This window comes from Bubalus kerabau, chromosome 6, assembly GCF_029407905.1.
Source record: "Bubalus kerabau isolate K-KA32 ecotype Philippines breed swamp buffalo chromosome 6, PCC_UOA_SB_1v2, whole genome shotgun sequence".
Lineage (NCBI taxonomy): Eukaryota > Metazoa > Chordata > Mammalia > Artiodactyla > Bovidae > Bubalus > Bubalus kerabau.
The window spans coordinates 37,348,811-37,371,008 of record NC_073629.1 but is presented as its reverse complement, the minus strand read 5'-3'; the positions used below and the strand labels follow the sequence as shown (position 1 = coordinate 37,371,008).

Here is a 22,198-nt window from a genome sequence, read left to right as displayed (position 1 = left end):
CCGCACAATTGCACTCATCTCACACGCTAGTAAAGTAATGCTCAAAATTCTCCAAACCAGGCTTCAACAACACGTGAACCCTGAATTTCCAGATGTTCAAGCTGGTTTTAGAAAAGGCAGAGGAACCAGAGATCAAATTGCCAACATCCACTGGATCATCAAAAAAGCAGGAGAGTTCCAGAAAAACATCTATTTCTGCTTTATTGACTATGCCAAAGCCTTTGACTGTGTGGATCACAATAAACTGTGGAAAATTCTTCAAGAGATGGGAATACCAGACCACCTGACCTGCCTCTTGAGAAACCTATATGCAGGTCAGGAAGCAACAGTTAGAACTGAACATGGAACAACAGACTGGTTCCAAATAGGAAGGAGTACATCAAGGCTGTATATTGTCACCCTGCTTATTTAACTTATATGCAGAGTACATCATGAGAAATGCTGGGCTGGATTAAGCACAAGCTGGAATCAGGACTGCCTGGAGAAATATCAATAACCTCAGATATGCAGGTGACACCACCCTTATGGCAGAAAGTGACGAAGAACTAAAGAGCCTCTTGATGTAAGTGAAAGAGGAGAGTGAAGAAGTTGGCTTAAAGCTCAACATTCAGAAAACTAAGATCATGGCATCTGGTCCCATCACTTCATGGCAAATAGTTGGGGAAACAGTGGAAACAGTGGCTGACTTTATTTTTTCAGGCTCCAAATTCACTGCAGATGGTGACTGCGGCCATGAAATTAAAAGACGCTTACTCCTTGGAAGGAAAGTTATGACCAACCTAGATAGCATATTCAAAAGCAGAGACATTACTTTGCCAACAAAGGTCTGTCTAGTCAAGGCTATGGTTTTTCCAGTGGTCATGTATGGATGTGAGTGTTGGACTTTAAAGAAAGCTGAGTGCCAAAGAATTGATGCTTTTGAACTGTGGTATTGGAGAAGACTCTTGAGAGCCCCTTGGAATGCAAAGAGATCCAACCAGTCCATTCTGAAGGAGATCAGCCCTGGATTTTCATTGGAAGGACTCGTGTTGGAGCTGAAACTCCAATACTTTGGCTACCTGATATGAAGAGCTGACTCATTTGAAAAGACCCCGATGCTGGGAAAGATTGAGGGCTGGAGGAGAAGGGGATGACAGAGGATGAGATGGTTGGATGGCATCACCGACTCGATGGACATGGGTTTGGCTGGACACCAGGAGTTGTTGATGGACAGGGAGGCCTGGCATGCTGCAGTTCATGGGGTTGCAAAGAGTTGGACACGACTGAATGACTGAACTGAACTGATGCAGTGGTTGGTATATAACTCTCATTAGCCAGTAGAAAGTGACTTTAGCATGAGACAAAAGCAGGGGAAACAGCAGCAAATCTTGATGGAGTGCAATGAGATTGACTCCAAAGAGGTACAAGGCAGTCGAGTTTAACAGACTTTGGTAGCTGGCTCTGCCAGTTTCTGTCTGAGTATTTCTGAGCAAGTTACTTAAGCTCTCTGTACCTCCCACTTTGTTCATCTGTATAATGAGACTAACAATAGCACTGACTTCACAGGGTCGCTATGCAGATAAAATGATTTAATATTTAAGCAGTTCTTAGCAAAATGTCTGTCACATAATATAAACCATTATAAGTATTAAATAGGTAAATAAAAATTTTATTGATATTTCATATTTGCTTACTTCTAACTTTAGCTGCACTTTGATTCTCCCTTAAAAAACTAACAATAACAGTCTGTTGGCATTCTATGAGAATCTTTTCTGTTGGAAACCATGATATCTTATACAACATGGACAAGTTTGGTATAAGACCCTGTTCTTGATAATTATAGATTAGAATGTCATTTTGCATATATGCAAATTTCAGGTGAAGCTATTATGTTGTCCTATTTCATTAGTGCAATTAAGCAATGAATATTTATCGAGCTCTTTATGCAAAGAACAATGCTAGGGCTTAAGCAAATGTAAAGATACATCAGACATTAGACTTGACTTGGAGCGGCTTACAATCTACTAACAGAGGTGACACATAGATGTCACAAGAAAACTGATGGTGAATTGTTCCAAGAGTTCAAAAAAGGGAAATATTTTACACAGATAGAAGTCACAAGTATTTCTACTGCTAAGTCGCTTCAATCGTGTCTGACTCTGTGCGACCCCATAGACGGCAGCCCACCAGGCTCCCCGTCCCTGGGATTCTCCAGGCAAGAACACTGGAGTGGGTTGCCATTTCCTTCTCCAATGCATGAAAGTGAAAAGTGAAAGGGAAGTCGCTCAGTCGTGTCCGACTCTTAGTGACCCCATGGACTACAGCCCATCAGGCTCCTCCATCCATGGGATTTTCCAGGCAAGAGTACTGGAATGGGGTGACATTGCCTTCTCCAAATGGAGGATACAATTTAGGTAGGCCTTGAAGTATAAGCAGAATATACAAAGCAGAAGAGTATTCCAGTGTGGTAGAACAGGATTGTGTAGCTGAGTAGCAAGTTAGTTAGCCAAGTGAGCCTCAGGAAGAATAGATAAGGCTAAAAGATAAACTAAGACTAGAATAGCCTATCATTATTAAGTACACATTATGTTCTGAATATATAGTTGTACTTGATCTTCTCAATAACCCTGTAAGTATATACTAATATTATCCTATTTTATAGATGAAGACACAGAAGATGATGGAGGCTAAGAAGACCCCTACCTTCTCACACTAGCAAGTAGGAGATCTGGGTATTTTATCAAGTTAACCAGAGACTAAAGTCTGAGCTGAAACCAATAAACATACCATCTGGAATTAATTTTTAGTTAAGGTTTTCCATTTTTCATTTCAACTATTCACTTGTGTTACAATGAAAGCTCAAGGCAGGAAAGATTTAGGTTCTAAAGAAGCAAACATTACAATCCCTGATATACAAAGAAATGTTATGTGGGAAAAGGCACAAGGTCCATGCAAAAGAAATGTGTATCTGAAATGATTTAATTGCCACGAACTCCTTGCAGACTAGTATGCTGCCATGCAGAACACTGTTATAAAGAGAATATTCTTGTCAGTCAGTCATGTCTGACTCTTTGGGGCCCCATGGACTGAAGCCTGCCATGCTTCTTTGTCCGTGGAATTTTCCAGTAAAGAATACTGAAGCAGGTTGCTATTTCCTTCTCCAGGGAATTTTCCCAAACTAGGGATTGAACTTGTGTATCCTGCATTGGCAGGTGGGTTCTTTACCAGCTGAACCACCAGGGTAGCCTAAGTCTTGGCAAAGTCCTCAGCCCACTTTATGGGGACTCTGCCACTAAGATACGTTTTTAGAGTTACTGCTAATTGAGTTGAGGAGCTACAAACTTTGTACCAGCTTGTTCACCAGTGACTGGATAAAATCTATTCTTACAAGGGAGTATGACCTTTGACAAAATAAAGCTCTTCTGTCCAGACATCCTCCAAGGTGGCTGATGGTGGGAGGGGGCCATCTAATAGCACCATTTCCTGGGAATAAGTCCTTCATTTCTGAAGAAGGACCTTCTTGCAGAAGAATCATCATAGCTTCCACCACAGACAATAGATTAACCTCCATATCTCAAAGACTTAATCCAAGAGAAGTTAGTTTCTATCTCACATAAAGTCCAACTGGTGTTGGGCACTGGGTGTGTTCTGTCTATGCCATCATGCAGGAATCTAGGGTCATTCTACACATGGCCTCCCTCACCTTTCAGGCTTCAGCACCCTCTTCATTCAACCAGCAGGAGGGAAAAGAGAAAGAGGAGGATCACATAGAAGATTTCCATAAGCTAAGGCTAGAAATGACATCTATTGGTCTTGCCACATTCCAAGGGGCAGAATTTGGTCACTTGACCATACATACCCAAGGGAAACCAAGAAGTGCAAGTAATCTACACTTTCAGGAAGAAAGAAAAACATGCTCTGAAACAACTTACCAGTCTTTGCCCAAAAAAAAAAAAAAAAAATACTGATTTTTGCTGCTTATTGTATGAAACAATGTGCTTCCCAGACCATTCAGCATACATGTAGCTTCTTAGTAGTGAATGCGAACTCTGAGATCAGTCAAGACTAATAGCTGACCCAGAGTTAGACAGAACTCAGAAAATGTGCAAGTACATGATAACAGGGTTAAAATGATTGCTCAAAGGTACACCTTTATTGTGGTGGTTTATCTCAAGTCACTGTTTTTCTTCCCCCAACTTTCTCCCTCCAAAAAAATAATCCTTTAAAATATTCCATCTATTTACAGTAATATTCTACTGCAAAGAGAGTCATATTCTTCTTCTTTTGGTTAGGCTCATTAAGAGTTTTGGGTCAGGAGTCTAGAGAAAAACACCAGCAGTTCTTGCTGTTAGAAACTACAATATATACTCTAGACAATTATTCAGTGAATAAAAAACAAATTGTAGTTTTCATGGCATAAACATGGTAGATACCACAATTTTATATTCATAAAATTTCAAATCTTTAATAAAACTTTATCCCAAATGTATGGTCTTCCCTGATGGCTCAGACAGTAAAGAATGTGCCCGCTATTCAGGAGTCCTGGGTTTGATCCCTGGGTCGGGAAATTCCCCTGGAGAAGGGACTAAGTAGCCATTCCCTTCTTGCCTGAAGAATCCCATGAACAGAGGAGACTGGTGGGCTACAGTCCATGGCATCATAAAGAGTCAAACACAACTGAGCAACTAAGCACATACACATCCTAAATCTAGCAAGAAAAGGAACGATTCCTTACTTATTGGACTTATTTCTAGCTTCAGACAAGCTGGCATACAATAATATACCATGTCTGTGTGCTTATTTTTTTGAGCTATGCTATCAGCCTCTTCTCTCCCTCACTTACCTTGCTGTATTTCTAAAATAACTTTCTGAAACGTTTTATCCTCCATTTGTATCATTCTATCACTTACTTCTTCTGACTGCAGCATGAAGGGTTTATCAACAAGTGAAAAAAAATCCAGGAATTGTTTCATACATGGGGACAAGCATTGAACAAAAAACAACTTGAAAATCTCAAACTTGATACTCTTTCTGTCTGAATAAGTTTTAAAGGTCAAACTTTAGGTTCATCTTGCTATCTTCTAAACCCTTTTTAGGGACAAACCAGTTTCCCTTAAGACTTTTCAGTTTTTTTCACCTGTAGAACTGGGGTAATGATATTGTGATTTACAATGAGAAATACACATGTGGTCTTTGTCCCTGTTTCTGGCACAGACAGAGCTCCTAAAACCATTGGAATTTCCTAAGTGATGAGAGTTATAAACTTGTCTCTTGTCATCTTAATGAGGGGACTTTTGGAAAGCACCTAAGGATGGAGGCTGCTCGCTAGGCACATCACAAGAGAGCAAAGAAGCTCAATTCCCCACACCTTGTCCTAGGCATCTCTTCCATCTTACTGTTCTTAAGTTATATCCTTTTATAATAAACCAGTGACTCTAGTAAATGAAATGTTCCTCTGAGTTCTACAAGCCACTCTAGCAAATTAAACCCATAAAAGGAGTCCTTGAAACCTGCAATCTATAGCCAGTCAGTGAGAAGCACAGATGACAGACAACCTGACCTTGAAAATGGTGTCTGAAATGGACAGTCTTGTAGGACTGGACCTTTAACCAGTAGAATCTGATGCTATCTCCAAGTAGATAGTGTCAGAATTGAATTGAATTGTAGGATACCCAGGTGGTATTCAAGAACTATCAGTTGGTCTGGCAAAAACTTAAAAAATAAAAGACAAAGTGAAACAAACAAAAAAAATAAACAAACAAACAAGAAGCCCTTCCCATGTATGAGAATTGGGGGCCAGCACCTCTTAGTTTGGGCTTCCTAGGTGGCTCAGGGGTTTAAAAAAAAAAAAAAACCCCTTCTGCCAATGAAGGAGACATAAGAGACGCAGGTTCGATTTCTGGGTCAGGAAGATCCTCTGAAGGAGGGCACAGCAACCCACTCCAGTATTCTTGCCTGGAGAATCCCATGGACAGAGGAGCCTGGAGGGCTACAGTCCACAGGGTTGCAGCGTCAGACACGACTAAAGCAACTTAGCATGCACACGCACCTTGTAGTCTAACCAGCCATCCTACAGAATTTCTGGGGATTATTGGTAATTAACACTCATTGTGTGTTTGGTACTGTTCTTAGTGATTTACTTACTTCATTTTTATGTAACAAAATGGCATGAGGTGAAAGCTATCCTCTCCTACCTCTCCCACTTAATAAATGAAGAAAGTGACTCAGGAAATTTAAGCAACATGTCAAAGACTTTACCATTAGTACAGGGCCACAGAATCTGAGTCCAGCCACTCTGACTCCAGAAATCACACTTTCAACCAACACCCTATATACTGAATATTGACTCAAAGTCACTGAAAATATCCCTGTTGGGCAAAACCCACTCTGCTTTACAGAATGGGAACTCAAGTGACATTCATGACTTACTGGTCCCAGGCCTGTACTGATAAAAACAATCCATACAACTAATATTTTACCAGCAGACTCCATTTGTCCTCCTAGTAATTATTCTGTATGAATCCAACAGGTAATTTTAAGATTGCATTCTTTAATATTTAAATTACTTAGTGGAAACTATAAACTTAAACAAATCAAATTAATCATATTAAAAATGCTTTTTTTTTCAATGACATAAAAAATCTTCCAAGAACTGAAGTTTTAAGTGAGAGAATTATTTTTTTCAAAATATAATTTTATTTTCAAAGTTCTCTTTGTGACTCCTAAGAAGTGAAAGATAAACTACAACCCTTCATTTAAAATAGTCATTTTTCAAACATTTAGAAATTGGAAGTGCTTTTAATTTTCGTTATTAATTAAATCATTCTTTAACTTCTCATACATATAGCTCACTTCCCTAAGATACTCAACCTGAAACACTCATTATAATAAATAACTCAAGAAAAAGAACTTGAAAATGTGACATGACAAAGCATTTAAATTCAGAATTTCATTGGTAAAATCCCTCAGAAACTGGGTGGGACTCCTTATTTGATGCTGGCTCTGGGGAGAAATGGGCCTCCCATGTGGTTCAGGAGTAAAGAATCCACCTGCCAATGAAGGAGATGCAAGAGATGCCAGTTTGATCCCTGAGTCGGGAAGATCCCCTAGGGAAGGAAATGGCAACCTATCCCAGTATTCTCGCCTGGAAAATCCCATGGAGAGAAGAGCCTGGTGGGCTACATTCCATGGGGTCACAGAGTCGGACATGACCAAACATGTACACACTGCTACTGGGGAAAACTTGAATGAAATACTGTACAATAGTCATATGAAGGAGGCACTCTGGCTCTGTTTTTCTGAACACCTGTGTGCTACATGAAACCCTGTGCTCTAACCCCTAGGATTAGGACCAGGAGTTATTAAGCAGGGAACATCTATCCTCTTGAGTGACGCCCAGTGGCTCACCACAAACCTTAACAGTCGCTATAGACGTTGGCCACAAAGAAGTTGCTTTCCTGTCTTCAGATATCCTATAGCACTTTGACTCTTCATATTAAAATTCTTACCACATTCGGCATTCTATTACTGTTTGTGAGCCTCTAAATCTTCCCTACGGCATTGGAAATTCCTGAAGAAAAACGATCAAGCCTGCTTTATCTTTGAGCCACCAAAACACCTACTAGATAGTCATCATTTATTGAATGAATGAGTGGACAGATGGTTGGGTGGTCTGTGCAGGCCTGCAGAGTGACAGTCCCTAGAACTCTACTCCAGTCAAGTTATGCACATCTTTACAACACATATAGAGTCAGCATATTCATGGGCTGAGGACTGTGAGCTGATTCCTGATAACCAGTTATTGTTTTTCAGTTGCTCAGTCATGTTTAACTCTTTGCAACCCCATGGAGTGCAGCACGCCAGGCTTCCCTGTCCTTCACCATCTCCTGGAGCTTGCTCAAACTTATGTCCACCGAGTCAGTAATGCTATCCAACCATCTTGTCCTCTGTTGTCCCCTTCTCCTCCTGCCTTCAATCTTTCCCAGCATCAGGATCTTTTCCAATGAGCCAGCTCTTTGCATCAGATGATCAAAGTATTGGAGCTTCAGCTTCAGCATCAGTCCTTCCAATAAATATTCAAGGTCGATTTCCTTTAGGATTGACAGTACTGATAAATGGTACTAGCTACCATTTATTGAGTAGCCATACTGTGTCAGAAAATGTCTGAATAATCGTTACAAATGTATAGTCCTCACAAAAATTTTTCCAAATAAGAATAATGTCCCTATTTTGCTAATGAAAAAGGGTTAGGTACCATACAACTAGTAAACAACAAGTGAGCGAAGTGAGTGAAGTCACTCAGTCGTGTCCAACTCTTTGCGACCCCATGGACTGTAGCCCACCAGACTCCTCCATCCATGGAATTTTCTAGGCAAGAGTACTGGAGTAGGTTGCCATTTCCTTCTCCAGGGGATCTTCCCGACCCGGGGATCAAACCCGGGTCTCCCTCATTGCAGGCAGACGCTTTACCATCTGAGCCACCAGGGAATCCCTTAGAATAATGAGTAAACAACAAACCATGGTCTAAATTCTAAATTTGTGTGGGTCTTAAAAAGTCATTTTAAAGACAGTTTTTTCCCTCAGCATATGCTATTAGTATCATCATATTTTATAATGTAATAGACATAATGTATGGCAGCTAATGCAGTGTCAGTGAGATACTTGCAGACAATAGGAGATATGCTCTATGATTCCAAACTGTTCTTTTCTTATCAGCATTTAAATATTTTTTTTATTTAATACTTTTTCTTTTTTCTCAGAACTCAGGATATCATTAACAACTCCTCCTTTCCAGAAATATGTGCATAAGTTTTACTAGTCAAGTAAGAAATAAAGTCTAACTTATCAAACTGTGTTGTATAACCCATGTTAACCAACTATGTCTGAGCTTCCCTGGTGGCTCAGACAGTAAAGAATCTGCCTGTAATGCAGTCTCCCAGGCTCGATCCCTGGGCTGGGAAGTTACCCTGGAGAAGGAAATGGCAACCCACTCCAGTATTCTTGCCTGGAGAATTCCATGGACAGAGGAGCCTGGTGGGTTACAGTCCATAGGGTTACAAAGAGTTGGACACGACTGAGTGACTAACACTTTCGCTTTCAACCAACTATGAGGTATAACAAAGCTTTTAGGCCTGAGGCTGAAGTGGGATTTCCCATTCCCCTCCTTAATTGAAGATAGCAAGACTCAAAGGACAGGTCCAGGCTGACTTGGTCTCCCTAGTGGCTCAGTGGTAAGGAATCCACTGGCAATGCAGGAGACCAGGGTTCGATCCCTCGGTCAGGAAGATCCCCTGGAGGAGGATATGGCTACCCACTTCAGTATTCTTGCCTGGAGAATTCCATGGACAGAGGAGACTGGCAGGCTACAGTCCATGGGGTCACAAAGAGTCGGATGCGACTGAGTGACTAAGCACATATGTACAACCTGATTTACCTGCCATTGCCAACAGCAGCTGACACTCAGAAGGAATTGCAGGGGAGATTCCTGAGACATCCTTCCTTAAGCCAACCAAGAGAGCCTGCGATCCTCAGCCTCAGGTAATGAAAGAGGGCTGTGGCAGAGTGACCCCATCCTCCTAGTAAACTTTACTTCAGTGAAATGCTTAGATCAGGAGGAATCAGATAAATCCTTTCTCTCCCCTATGGAGAGGAGAAAGTATGGGACATAAAGGGAGACTGCCATAGGTTCCATTGCAGTGTCCTCCTTTATGAGCACAGGAATTAGAAAAAGAAATGAGAAATTCCCTCCCCACCCCAGTCCACAGAGCCTAAAATACTAATATGCAATGTGTTTTACAATTCAAATCTCAGTTTACATGTCCAGAGTCTGGGAGGCCTTTCCTAAAGACAAAATCTAAGCCAGCTGTCACTCCAAATCACTGTTACATTGGCCCTATTTTATTTCCTTCATAGCATGTATTATTAACTAAAATTATTTTGTTCACATATTTTTTCCTGTGCTTACTATATGATTTTTGTCATTAAAATATCTTCTCCACAGAATAGGAGTTTTTCTTCAGGGATTTCAACAGTGTCTGGCACTCGGTGAGTATTCGATAACTAATTGTTAATGAAAAATGTGCTCTTACTCATATGCATATACATTTGATCTCATCACCACTGAGACACTTGTTTTATGGATAAAAGTCACGTCTTACACTCCTTTTGATGTACTGATAGAATTTGTGACTTGGTGAGAATTTAGTAAATATTTGCTTTGTTGATACATTTATTCACGTTTCTCCAACAATTTTTTTTGATGAAATCACAGACTTTCTCCATTTAACTACTAAATACTTTTCTTAATAAGAGAAATATCTGCTAATTTTAACTCAAACTGACAAGTCAGCAGTTAAATCATAAATTACTGGAAGTAAATGGATTTCTTCAGGCCACACGAGTCTTCTGGGAAGAAGGACATTAATGAGTTTCTCTTAAGAGAATAAATAGCATTTCATGAGTCAGTCTCACCTTTTATTATGAGATCATAGCCCTATGAAAAATCTCCCCCAACAAATAATTTTTTCTGATACAATCTCAATGGGTTTTTTAATTAATAAAGTTTTTAGATTTACAGAAAAATTGGTCAGAAAGCATAAAGTTTCCATATATCCTCTACCCCATCCTTCTGTACAGCTTCCCCTACTATTAACATCTTGTGTTGGAGTGCTGCGTTTGTTAAAACTAAAAAATCAATATTGATACAGTATTATTAACCAAAGCCCATAGTTTATATTAAGGTTCACTCTTTGTGTTGTGTAGTTCTATGGGCTTCAATAAATGCATAGTATCACATAGCCACTATTTGCAGTATCACACAAAGTAGCCTCACTGCTGTAAAAATCCCCTGTGCTCTACTTATTCATCTCTCCCTCCTTGATAGAATCTAGGTTTTAAGTAATGTCTGTTCATAAAAATCTATTGTCAGCTGCCCTGTGAGGGACTCTTCGTTCTTCCCTCGTTTTATCTTTCCTCGGGCTGGTCTGTGGTCACAGGCTGCCTCATACCACAGACATTCAGCACCAACGCAGGGCACAGCCTGAATAGCAGAAGAGCTGCAGCTCCCTGAATACCAGAGCACAGCAAAATCTTGGTAATATTTAGGATATAAAAGCCACCTTGTATTCCATGCCTCTGTCCTTTTCTTGTGCTATATTTTTGTCACATGTTGACAAAAGTAGTACCGTCATCACACAATATCTTAAAGAATCTTCAGTAAGATCACTTGCTCGGGTATTATTTGCTACACTTTCTCTCCCTAGTCTTGAAAGACAAGTCCCATGGAGGAACTAAACCCAGTGAGATGAAGGCCCTGACATACTGAGCAGCAATGGGGTATGGTACTAGAACTCAAGGCTCAGCAAAAATTATCTACAAAGGACCAGATAGTAAATATTCCAGGCTTTGCAAGCCTCATATACCTGCTGTCTTGTTTGGGCCTGTTTTTGTGTAACCATTTAGAAATGTACTAACATTCTTAGTTGGAGGCTGCAGAAAAACAGGCCACAAGCCATATTCGCCTGTAGTTTGCCAAACCCTGCTCTAGAGTCGGACCAATCCGTCAAGTCTGATTGTGGTTTGATTCTTTCTCTGTCACTAACTAAATATTTACCAGATACATTTGATCTCCCTAAGTTTCATCTCTAAAAGATGGATAATAGTTCCTACCTTAATAGACAGAATGAAGATTAAGCAAGATAATGCCTATAAAGCTCTTAGCACCATGTTTGACATTTGGTAAGATTCAATAAATGTTAAGTATTGTAATTATCGTTTCTCATTAGGACATGTTCTCCCTTACTCCTGGGTCTTTATTACTGACCAAGATTGTCTAACTCCATCTGCCTTTAGGATACATTCTCTTTAAGGACTTTCCTTGTTCCCTTATGCAAATTGGATCTATATGAACCTTCTCATCCAACTGCCAAATATACCTAGATGTGCTTAGTTCCACGGAATATGATTAGATATAGGCTAAGACCCCTTCCAAAAAAAAAAAAAAAACAAAAGTAAATAGTAACAGAAAAGACAGATAGTTCCAATTAATACATGTGTGTCTAACTGTCTAATAATGAATAGACTAGTTCAATTCTGAATACCTTAATAATACTTGAATGAACCAATTAGCAAAAATATCCAGGTGACTTATAACTAAATCTCATTACATAATTTCTTGATGAATTTAGGTATACCCAATATCTAGTCAAGGCTATGGTTTTTCCTGCGGTCATGTATGGATGTGAGAATTGGACTGTGAAGAAAGCTGAGTGCCGAAGAATTGGTGCTTTTGAACTGTGGTGTTGGAGAAGACTCTTGAGAGTTCCTTGGACTGCAAGGAGATCCAACCAGTCCATTCTAAAGGAGATCAATCCTGAGTGTTCTTTGGAAGGAATGATGCAAAAGCTGAAACTCCAGTACTTTGGCCACCTCATGCGAAGAGTTGACTCATTGGAAAAGACTCTGATGCTGGGAGGGAGTGGGGGCAGGAGGAAAAGGGGACGACAGAAGATGAGATGGCTGGATGGCATCACCAACTCGATGGACGTGGGTTTGGGTGAACTCCGGGAGTTGGTGATGGACAAGGAGGCCTCGAGTGCTGCAATTCATGGGGTCGCAAAGAGTCGGACACGACTGAGTAACTGAACTGAACTGAATCAATTTTCAAAGATAAAAAGACATATTTTCTTGGCAAAAATTACAGTTTTTCAATTCAACAAATATTTATTGGATGTTGACTTTTTGGAAAGCATTGAGCCAGACATTATAGGGGAAACAGATGAGTAAGACACAGACATACCTGTAAGGAAGAAAGAAAAATAAGGTGGGTGCACAGGTAGGCATGAAGAAAAGTGTTGCAGAAGTACAGAAATGAGGTTTAAGAGAACATAGTCAAGAGTTTGCAGTCAGAAATGGCTCCAGGCAGCTTTCTGGCTGCTTGCCTGCTGGTTCAGTTGGTACAGAATCCACCTGCAATGCAGGAGACCTGGGTTAGATCCCTGGGTCAGGAGATCCGCTGAAGAAGGAAATGACAACCCACTCCAGTATTCTTGCTTGGGAAATCCCATAGACAGAGGAGCCTGGCAGGCTACAGGACATGGAGTCGAAAGAGTCAGACACAATTTACCACCACCAGCTTTTTGACTGTGTCTTGAAAGAAGGATGGGATTTCAACAGGTTGAAATTAAATGATAGGAAGTATGGCTCGTGCTAGAAAATAACTTTAACAGGAGGTAGAACTGACCAAAGTACAGGAATCATGATGGAGAGTAGCAAGCATGGAGGTTAGAATTAGAACAACCTGAAAACGCATGTGTGAATGTTTAGCCAGTCCTAACCCCTTACGTCATACATAAGGAAATTGCATCTCAGAGATTAATTGTCATCCCCATGTTACACAGCTAATGGCTGAGCTGAGGTGCCCCTCAGCAACCCAGCTTCCCAGGCTGGTTCAGTTTCCATTATCTAATAGTTGAGAACACAAAATGGATGAAATTGAATATCGTACTCAGGGTCTTAGTTTTCCTCTGTTAGAAGTGATATGACACTGATAAACCTTGAGCAGCAGAGAATCCTCATCAGGGATGCAAACGTCAGATTTAACCAGCACTGTAAGAGGAGAGGCAGAGGCTAAAGGCAGGGAGACAGGCAGGGATGTCGCTGACATTGCTCCCACCTGAACCAGAGTGGTGGTACACGAATGCCTTAGATGGGACAGATATGAGGGGCACTGTGAAAGGACAGCCAAACCATTGGGAAGAAAAGCAGAGCAGGAAAATGAGAGGGAGTAGTGTAGAGTAATTGCTTCTGCCCTAAATCTGTGTTATTGTTATTGTTATAAACCCATTATTAATTCCTGTTTGAATACAGAAGAGACAGAGTAGGACAGAAAGAACCCTGTGCTCCATCCCAGACCTGTGCCGACTCTTCACAGTGTCCAGCAAGTCACTTCTCTGAGCTCGCGCTGTCTCCTGTAACAGGAGGCCTTGTCTGGATGATGCCTGATGCCCCTTCCAACTCTGTGACAGTGGTTCTAAATCTCAGCCGTGAGACGACACACGGGGGCCAAGGTGGCTGCCAGGTGGAAAGATGCTTCCACCTGGAACAAAGCTGGTGCACACATCTTTGGAGCCAGAGGGTTTGAGGAGGAAGAAGTCGCTCTCCTGTCTGAGCTCAAGGAGAATTCTGCTTGGTTGTTTGTCATTCTCCCCGAGCTCAAGTTGAACACATGGCCTGATGAGGTGGCAGAAGAGGTTCCAGAAAGGTGTGCCTTAGCAGCTTGCCTCTATGCAGCAGGGTCCAGAAATAGCACACCCAGTGCAGAAGGCTGTCCTGGTGCATGCCCTCCCTGATGGTTCTCTCAGCAAGCTTTTGAGGTGTCACCTGCCATGGCAGGTACTCAGGCAGGGCGCTGTCTGTCCTCAGAGCTCAGGAAAAGGCTGTCTGTGAGGACAGCTCACTAAGCACCAGGCTTTCTGGATGTTGGGGGAGACCTTTTACTTTTTTGCTCCTTTATCTGTAGATTGATGTCAGGAACCCGCGACTAATGGACGCTTCACACCCAGCCCCTCCTTGTCTCCTGCATCCACTCTGCCGACTCCCCAGCTTTAACACACATTCTTCTGAGCAGCTTTTCTGCTTCTGAGCCAACGCAAGTGCCCTATGGCACAATATGATGGATATATCTTTCGGTTTCAAATAATCAATTATGCAAAATGCTTCATTAACAATAACTACTAGAGTCAATGGCTAGGGTCACCACAACGCGGTTCATCTGTGCTTGAATTCACTGACCCCTCCCACTCTCCTTGTCAAGAGATATCAAGGAACAGATTCATCAGGAATAATGGCCAGATGTTTGCTTGTTAATGATCCTTCCATAATCAGAAATTCAGTGACCACGGGATGCTTAATCTTGTCAATTTTTGTGACAGAAAACATGCTTAATTTATCATCAGCTTTGCAGAAAAGAGTTCCTGTGCATCCAAACTAAACCAGAAAACAAAATAACTAGAATTTAGTCTTATTTGCACTATAAGCCCGACATAACTTTTGCATAGTTTGGCCAGACTGCTTCTGATTCTGGCACAGCCTAAAAGCTTAGCACTGGGGACAGGGACAAGCAGCTCCCAGACCTCACTACAAGTGCTGAGCTGAACTGAGTGTTTCACTAAAATGGGATCAACGCCAGGCTCTTCAATCTGGCTGGAGGTCTCGGTCAGCACGTGGCTTCATCTGCCTGGTATGGAGACGCCTCGCCAGCTCTGCCACTCTCGGTGCTCATAATCATCTCTGCGAAGAATCATCTCCTCCACTGTCTTCTCTGACACCTAAACATCCCACAGATCATAGAGGTCTTCTCAAGACGTGTGTGCGCGTGTGTGTGTGTATCCCCTCAGAGGGTATTCACAGCTAACGCTAACCACAATGCACTGCTCTTCTCCAAACACGAATGTGCCTGGAGTCTAACTCCCACCCAGTCGTTCTGTGTGTGGGGTCATCAAGTCATTGCATATAGTGTCATCAGGGTTTCCTGTCGTACTTCCCCAGTGAACCAGGCAGTGTCTAAGTGAGGGCTACCTCATAACTTCCACAGTCAATGAACTGAGTGAAGTTGGAAGAAATCTCATAGAGGAATGAGAATTATAGAAAAGAACTTAGAAACTGAGGTCCAGAACCCAGTTTGAAACTATAACTCGGCCTTCTACCAGCTGTGCAACTGTGGGCAAATTATTAAACCTCTTTGAGCCTCAGGTTCTTTGTGTCTAAAATAAAGGTCTTACAAGGACCAGGAAAAATAACATATGCAAAAAGTCTAGCATAGTGCTTGGTCCATAGTAAGGACTCAATAAATGTCAGTACCCATTTCCTTTTTGAGTGATCCAATAGAGACCAGAACCTGGAATCTCAATCTCTTTGCTTCTCCATCTCTGCCTTATAAACTCTCTCTTTCTCCTCCCCACCCAAACACAATTCCCAGCAGTTGATACCTATGTAAGAATACTGTGACGGATAAAAAACTGTTGAACCCAACAACAATATAAGAAATACACGCCTGACCTAAGGAAAGGCTCAGCTCAGAAAGGATGCAAACACACAGAAGTCCTGGAACCATGCTGTATCTTTATCAGTTCAGGCTGATATAACAAAACACCCTAGACTGAGTTGCTTAAACAACATTTATTTCTTCCAGTTCTCTAGGCTAGAGGTCTAAGATCAGGGAGCCAGCTTGGTTGCATTCTGATGAGTCACTTCTAACTTGTATATATCCAACTTGCAGCACCCTGCCGTGGCATTAATCCCAACATAAGGGCCTAACTCACATGACCTAATCTTACCCTGATTAACCCCAAAGGCCACACCTCCAATGCCATCATATTGAGAATTAGAGCTTCAACATATGGATTGGAGTGGAGGACCCATTAAGTCCATACCACACATCATGTATTACTCATAAAACTGCAAAATGTAGCCACCTCATTCCATTTCATGACTCTGAAGGTGTTATATGGTTATTTTGAACAGCGGTCACTTTATTGGCTTATTATCTGTTAACAATATTGGTAATATTTTATCAATAATTTAAAGCAGAAATTTTTAAAAAGCATAGTTTATAAACCAATATCTGGAATGCCAAAGTTTTTTTTGCAGAGTCAAACAAATTAGAAAGATTCTCTAATTTAGCTTTTTAACTGAGTTTTTGTTTGAAAATAATAGGAATGCAATAGATAAAGAGAGATAGAGAAAAAAATATAATGAAAAAAGAATACAGTTCCATATTCTCTCATTACCTTTGTGCAGTGATGTCAAAATACCTCAAAATGCTATAGTCACCACTGGAACAGCTTGACTGAAGCAGCAGAAATAGCATTTTATCCCATGTTTATCCCCAAGTATGAGATTATAGCAACGGCAAACATCCAAGAGTTCTCCAACTTCTGGAAACAAGAAATATCCCTTCTATTCCTCCTGTTCAATTCACCCAGCAAGCCACTGGGAAAGCCACCTTGCCTCTTTAGCCTTATCTTTCTGTGGCTGGTGTCTATTTAGTGCTCTAGTTTTATCCATCTTATTATTGTCTCCCATCGAGGCAGCTCTCATAGAAGTTATGATGAAGGGCTAGATGCTGTGAGAGAGACAAGGAGGAGAAGGAGGATGAGAGAAGGAAGAAAACAAATTACTAAATACTGTAAAACATTTGTATGTGTAAAATCCATCAAAAAACACTAGGATTGCAGTGGGGGTACATAAGAGAAACGAACTTTTGCACCGGAGATCTATCTATTTGGCAACTTATTACAAAACGCTAGTAGGAATTTTTGATTATACATTCCCAAGCTAAAATCAATAATGTTTATACCAAATGACATTATCCTTAATAGCTATCTACAAGCCTTATCAGCAGCAATGGTATTAACTCAAATAGATCATCAGGAATTGACATATGTTTCTATCTACTTGCTCATGCCAAGGCATCTGTGAGTCATCCTTGAGCATTGCCTCTCTTTCATCCCAATTACTGCCAATTCACCACCAACTCCACTCACCTCTACCTTTCAGACATCTCTAATTCATTCAGATTTCCCGTGTCTTCATAATTTACCAGCCTAGTCCATCACCTTTCACAAAGACTTGTCCAGTAAAAGTTTAACTTCTCTGTACATCTATTCTTTCTGCTCCAAATCCATTCTCTAACAGTGGCCAGAATGACCTCTACAAAAGGCAAGTCTGGTTATGTCACTCACTATACTCAAAGCACTTTAACTGCTTCCTGACATTTTTAGGGAAAAAAAAAAAAAAAATCAAGATCGTTAGCAAAAACCTAGAAGTTTCTGCATAACTTAGCCACTACTTGCCTCTGGAATTTTTTCTCTTGTCTCACACTTTCCCTCTACTCAGCTTCTTCTCACTGACCAGCTCTCCTTTCCTCAAATATGCTAAGTGAGTTCTATCTTAGCCCTTTGGTAAACATGGCTTTCTCTATTTGAAGTACACACCACCAGCCCTAGTCCCTTTTATCTGGCTAACTCTTACTGATTCTTCAAATGTAGGCTTGAATGTTACCTTCTCAGGGAGCTCTTTCCTGACTCCCAAGTACAGTTTAGGATCTCTGTTATATTTTATCATGGCATTAGCTATATTTTCTTTAAGACATTTAGTGTAATTGCAGTTCATATAGTCATATGCATGTGTTTTATCTAATGCATATAACCACCACTCAAGTCTAAGCACCATAAGGGTAGAGACTGGCTCTTTTAGCACAGTACCTATATCTAGTTTAAAGTGTCAGTGCTTTGCTGAACTCATCAGTAAACTCTATTCACCTCTCTTTAATCAAGCAGCTATGTTCCCGCACAGCCATACTTCTTTGCTAACCAACAGCTATCATTTTTGAGCACTTCTTGTATGCCAGGCACGTGCCAAGTATGTCACATATCTCCCGTTTATGGCAATGCTATAAGGTAATGCAGTTATCATCCTCATTTTATAAATAAGACACTGAACTATTCAAGGTCACAGATTAATAAAACTGAGATTCAAAGCAAACCCTTTCAGGACTTCCCTGTTGGTCCAGTGGCTAGGACTCCAAGCCCCCAATGCAGGGGGCCCAGGTTCAGTCCCTAGTCAAGGAATTAGATCCCACATGCCACAACTAAGACCCAGCATTGCCAAATAACTAAATATTTAAAACAAACAAACAAAAAGCCTTTCAGGTTCCCTTGGCTGATATTCTTAAGCAATTCACTATACTGATCCTTTGCAAGAAGAGGTCAATTAAACTTAGTGGGTAGGGAGAAGGATTGTTTTTTGTCTTGTTATCTATTACTATTTCACTCTGACCAAAGGATGTAATTTTTCTCTAAATTTGTCATTTCCATTGACAATTACCCCAAGCACACCATTCTGCAGAGAGAAACTGTTTCTAGTTTCCAAAGGATATTAAACCACAGGAGAAAATGAATTGTAGCCCATCTCTTGCAGCTGTTTGAGTGTATTTCTTTTAAATATGAACACACAGGATTACTCCTTTACTGCCCTCAACATTCATTATCCTGCTTGGCATCCTTGCTGGCCAAAGATTGTGGATAACAGAAACAGTAGTATGCCTGTGGCAGGATTCACTTCAGAGAAAAGGAAACAGGGATATTTCCAATGGAAACCAAACACACCTAGTTTGGCTTTAATCAAAATGGAGAATGCTGTAGCTGAACTACTTATGGACAAAGCAACCAACTCTCCCGCCGTAGAATTATCTCAACTTGCAACCTTATCCATTAAAAATCCTGGAAATAGCCAACTCCTGTCTTATAAAAATATACCTTCAGGCCTTTGCTCCTCTAAAACTGTTCCCTTGGTGACAAGTCTGTTCCCTGGGTGAAAATTGATAGATTCTTTCCTGATGTCTCTCAGATGATGGCTTTAATCTGAATAAAGCCTTCAGTTCCTTCTGAGGCATTAAAAACATGATGCAATCATGGCTCTCCCGAGGATGAAAAATGGAGTTTTCTTGTAAGCAGGGAAAGGCCCCATTCTGTGCTAAAACTTGAGGAAAATACCAGTAGAGTTGCTTTGGAGCAACATTTCCATGCTCTTGTCCATTTTGGCTAGTTCTGCCCTGTGTCTGGGCTCTCAGCAAGGAGTAAAATGTCTGCATTGCCAGACATGTCACTAGTGAGTACAATTTACTTAGCTTCCTCTCATCACTGAAGTGACAGTATTTCACAATCCAGGAGAGAACCTTAAGACAGCACATCCTGTTAAGCCAATTTATGGAAGAGAGCCTTATTTTTTCTATTAATCTATTTTTGTGGGAGGCTGCACCAGCATCAATAATAATCTTTGGTGTTTCTTGCTTATTTCTAAAGATGTTTATTATCCATGTACTTTTTCTGCCTATTAAATATCAGGTGTTTCAAAGGGAAAAAATAAAGCAATTAAAAACTTTGAAGGAAGCCAAAATCATTTTTACAATACAATTATTTTTCTCTGATTTCCTGCAGATGATAAAAAAGCCTAATCCACAGGGGCAGGAAAACAAGATTGATGTCCACCTAAAACTATTTAATGTTTTTCACATGAATCATTAGGAGGCAACAAAATATCTTAATGCTACATGTGCATTTTGGTCATTGTTCTGAGAATCCTGTCTTAATTTACAGAGTATTTTAGGCAGGGAGGCACCTGGTACAAATGTTAGCTTTCTAACTTAAGCCTTTTAGATCACAACTGAGGTTTTATTTTAACGGCCTCTTTCAGAGGCCTTGATGTAACTTCACTTCAATCATTGCTGCCATTAAAAACAAGATTTTAAGAGTTCATGTGTGCCATATTAATATACTAAATTTTGGCTTTTACAAAATTTATAACCTTAAAGCCAAAGATGAATATATGAATAGTCTACCCAATAGAAGTTTTAATACTCCCATTTCACTTGTGTATCCACCATGTTGACTATTCCAGCTGGTGGTTTTTTTGTTGTTTTTTTCCTCAAAATACTATAATAAGTAATTACCTGCCAACTTTCTCTTAGAGTCATAAATGAATATTCCAGGGGGACAAAGAAATACAGAGACATGGCCCTATTGTGACAAAGAAAGAATTGTGACTCCAGAAGTGAAATAAACAAGAACCTAAATTCTAAACCCAGATTCTGTTTCTCATTTCTTTGGCCATTTTTTTTTTAGCTCTCAGGACCTGGTTGTTCTGTGAGGTCTTTACTATCTTTTTTACTTTATTACTCTTCAGAATATCAATTCTAGTATGGTACTTTGACCCTCCAACAGTGAAGACAATGACTTAGAAGCAACATTTTGATAATCCCACATTATTAGGAAAGAATACATTTTATCTCCGTTTTCACTCTGCTGATGTTCCCCAAAGTCACAATAGTTAACAGACAAGAATGATAAAGATAACCAAGAAGAGCACTTCAGACTCAGAGACATTGTTTATCATTTGCTTACCACTACTGAAGACTCTTGAGAATCCCTTGGACTGCAAGAAGAACCAACCAGTCCATTCTAAAGGAAATCAGTCCTGGGTGATCTTTGGAAGGAATGATGCTAAAGCTGAAACTCCAATACTTTGGCCACCTCATGCGAAGAGTTGACTCATTGGAAAAGACTCTGATGCTGGGAGGGATTGGGGGCAGGAGAAGAAGGGGACGACAGAGGATGAGATGGCTGGATGGCCTCACCAACTCGATGGACTCGTGAGTTTGAGTGAACTCTGGGAGTTGGTGATGGACAGGGATTGCAAAGAGTCAGACACAACTGAGCGACTGAACTGAACTGAACTGAACTGCGCATACAATAGGAACTTGATAAAAGCTTTATGAATGAACTAAGAGTTGGGGAAGGGAGGAAGGTGATTTGAAACTATAACTGACTATGGCAGTTTCTATTTTCTGAGACAGTATCAATTAATTCTGTCTGAAACATCACAAAAAAACACACTGATGAGCCATTTAATTGTGGGAGAAAGAAAAGTTTAGAGGGGAGAAAGGAGAGGAATTAAATGATTTCTTTGCATGAGTAAGTACAAGCTTGAGTGTTTCCAGAAGTATTGGGAAAGTGGAATAAGTTGGGAGGGAGGAAGAGAGATGCTCCACAAGTGTGAAAATTTGATCTGCTTTTGGTTGATCCATTGAGAATCACTCAGGGGACTTTTAAGAATATGGCAAAATCTCAAATTTAAATTGCTTACTTAAAGGTGCAAAATAATCACTGCCCACAAGCTTCCGTGAATGACTGCTAATCTCATAGCCTTGGGTCACTGATACCATGAGACAAGAAGGATAACAGGGTTATCCAGTTGTGGGGAGCCCCTGGAAAACAGCAGCAACAGATTTGTGATGATGAGATAACCCACAACTAAATGAATTCAATGGCAGCAGAAACCTGGAGGCACTGAGAAATGTAAACTACTCAAGTCATCCCGTAGAAGTAGAAAAAGACATTTCAAAAGTCAGGGTACTCCCACATAATATCTGTTAGTAGTAGTACAAACATCAACTTTTCCTCATTTAACTAGATTTCCAGCCTCCCAGACATTGATAGCACAAGTGGTATGTATACTACAAACATGGGAAGCCAGCCTGTACTACGTAATTTTTTTTTTTTTTTTTTTTAGAAAAGCCAGCATAAAGCACTTTTATTGCAATAATAAAACTTGAAACTCATGTGTAGTGCAGGGGGTGGGGGTAGGCTGGGGGAGTAGGCAG

At 40.5% G+C, this 22,198-nt stretch overlaps 1 protein-coding gene across 1 annotated transcript in view; it reads right to left on the bottom strand.

Moving 5' to 3' along the window:
- LOC129655040 (peptidyl-prolyl cis-trans isomerase FKBP1A-like) overlaps positions 1–22,198 on the bottom strand; it is a 196,906-nt gene that overhangs the window by 68,667 nt on the left and 106,041 nt on the right. The window lies entirely within an intron of this gene.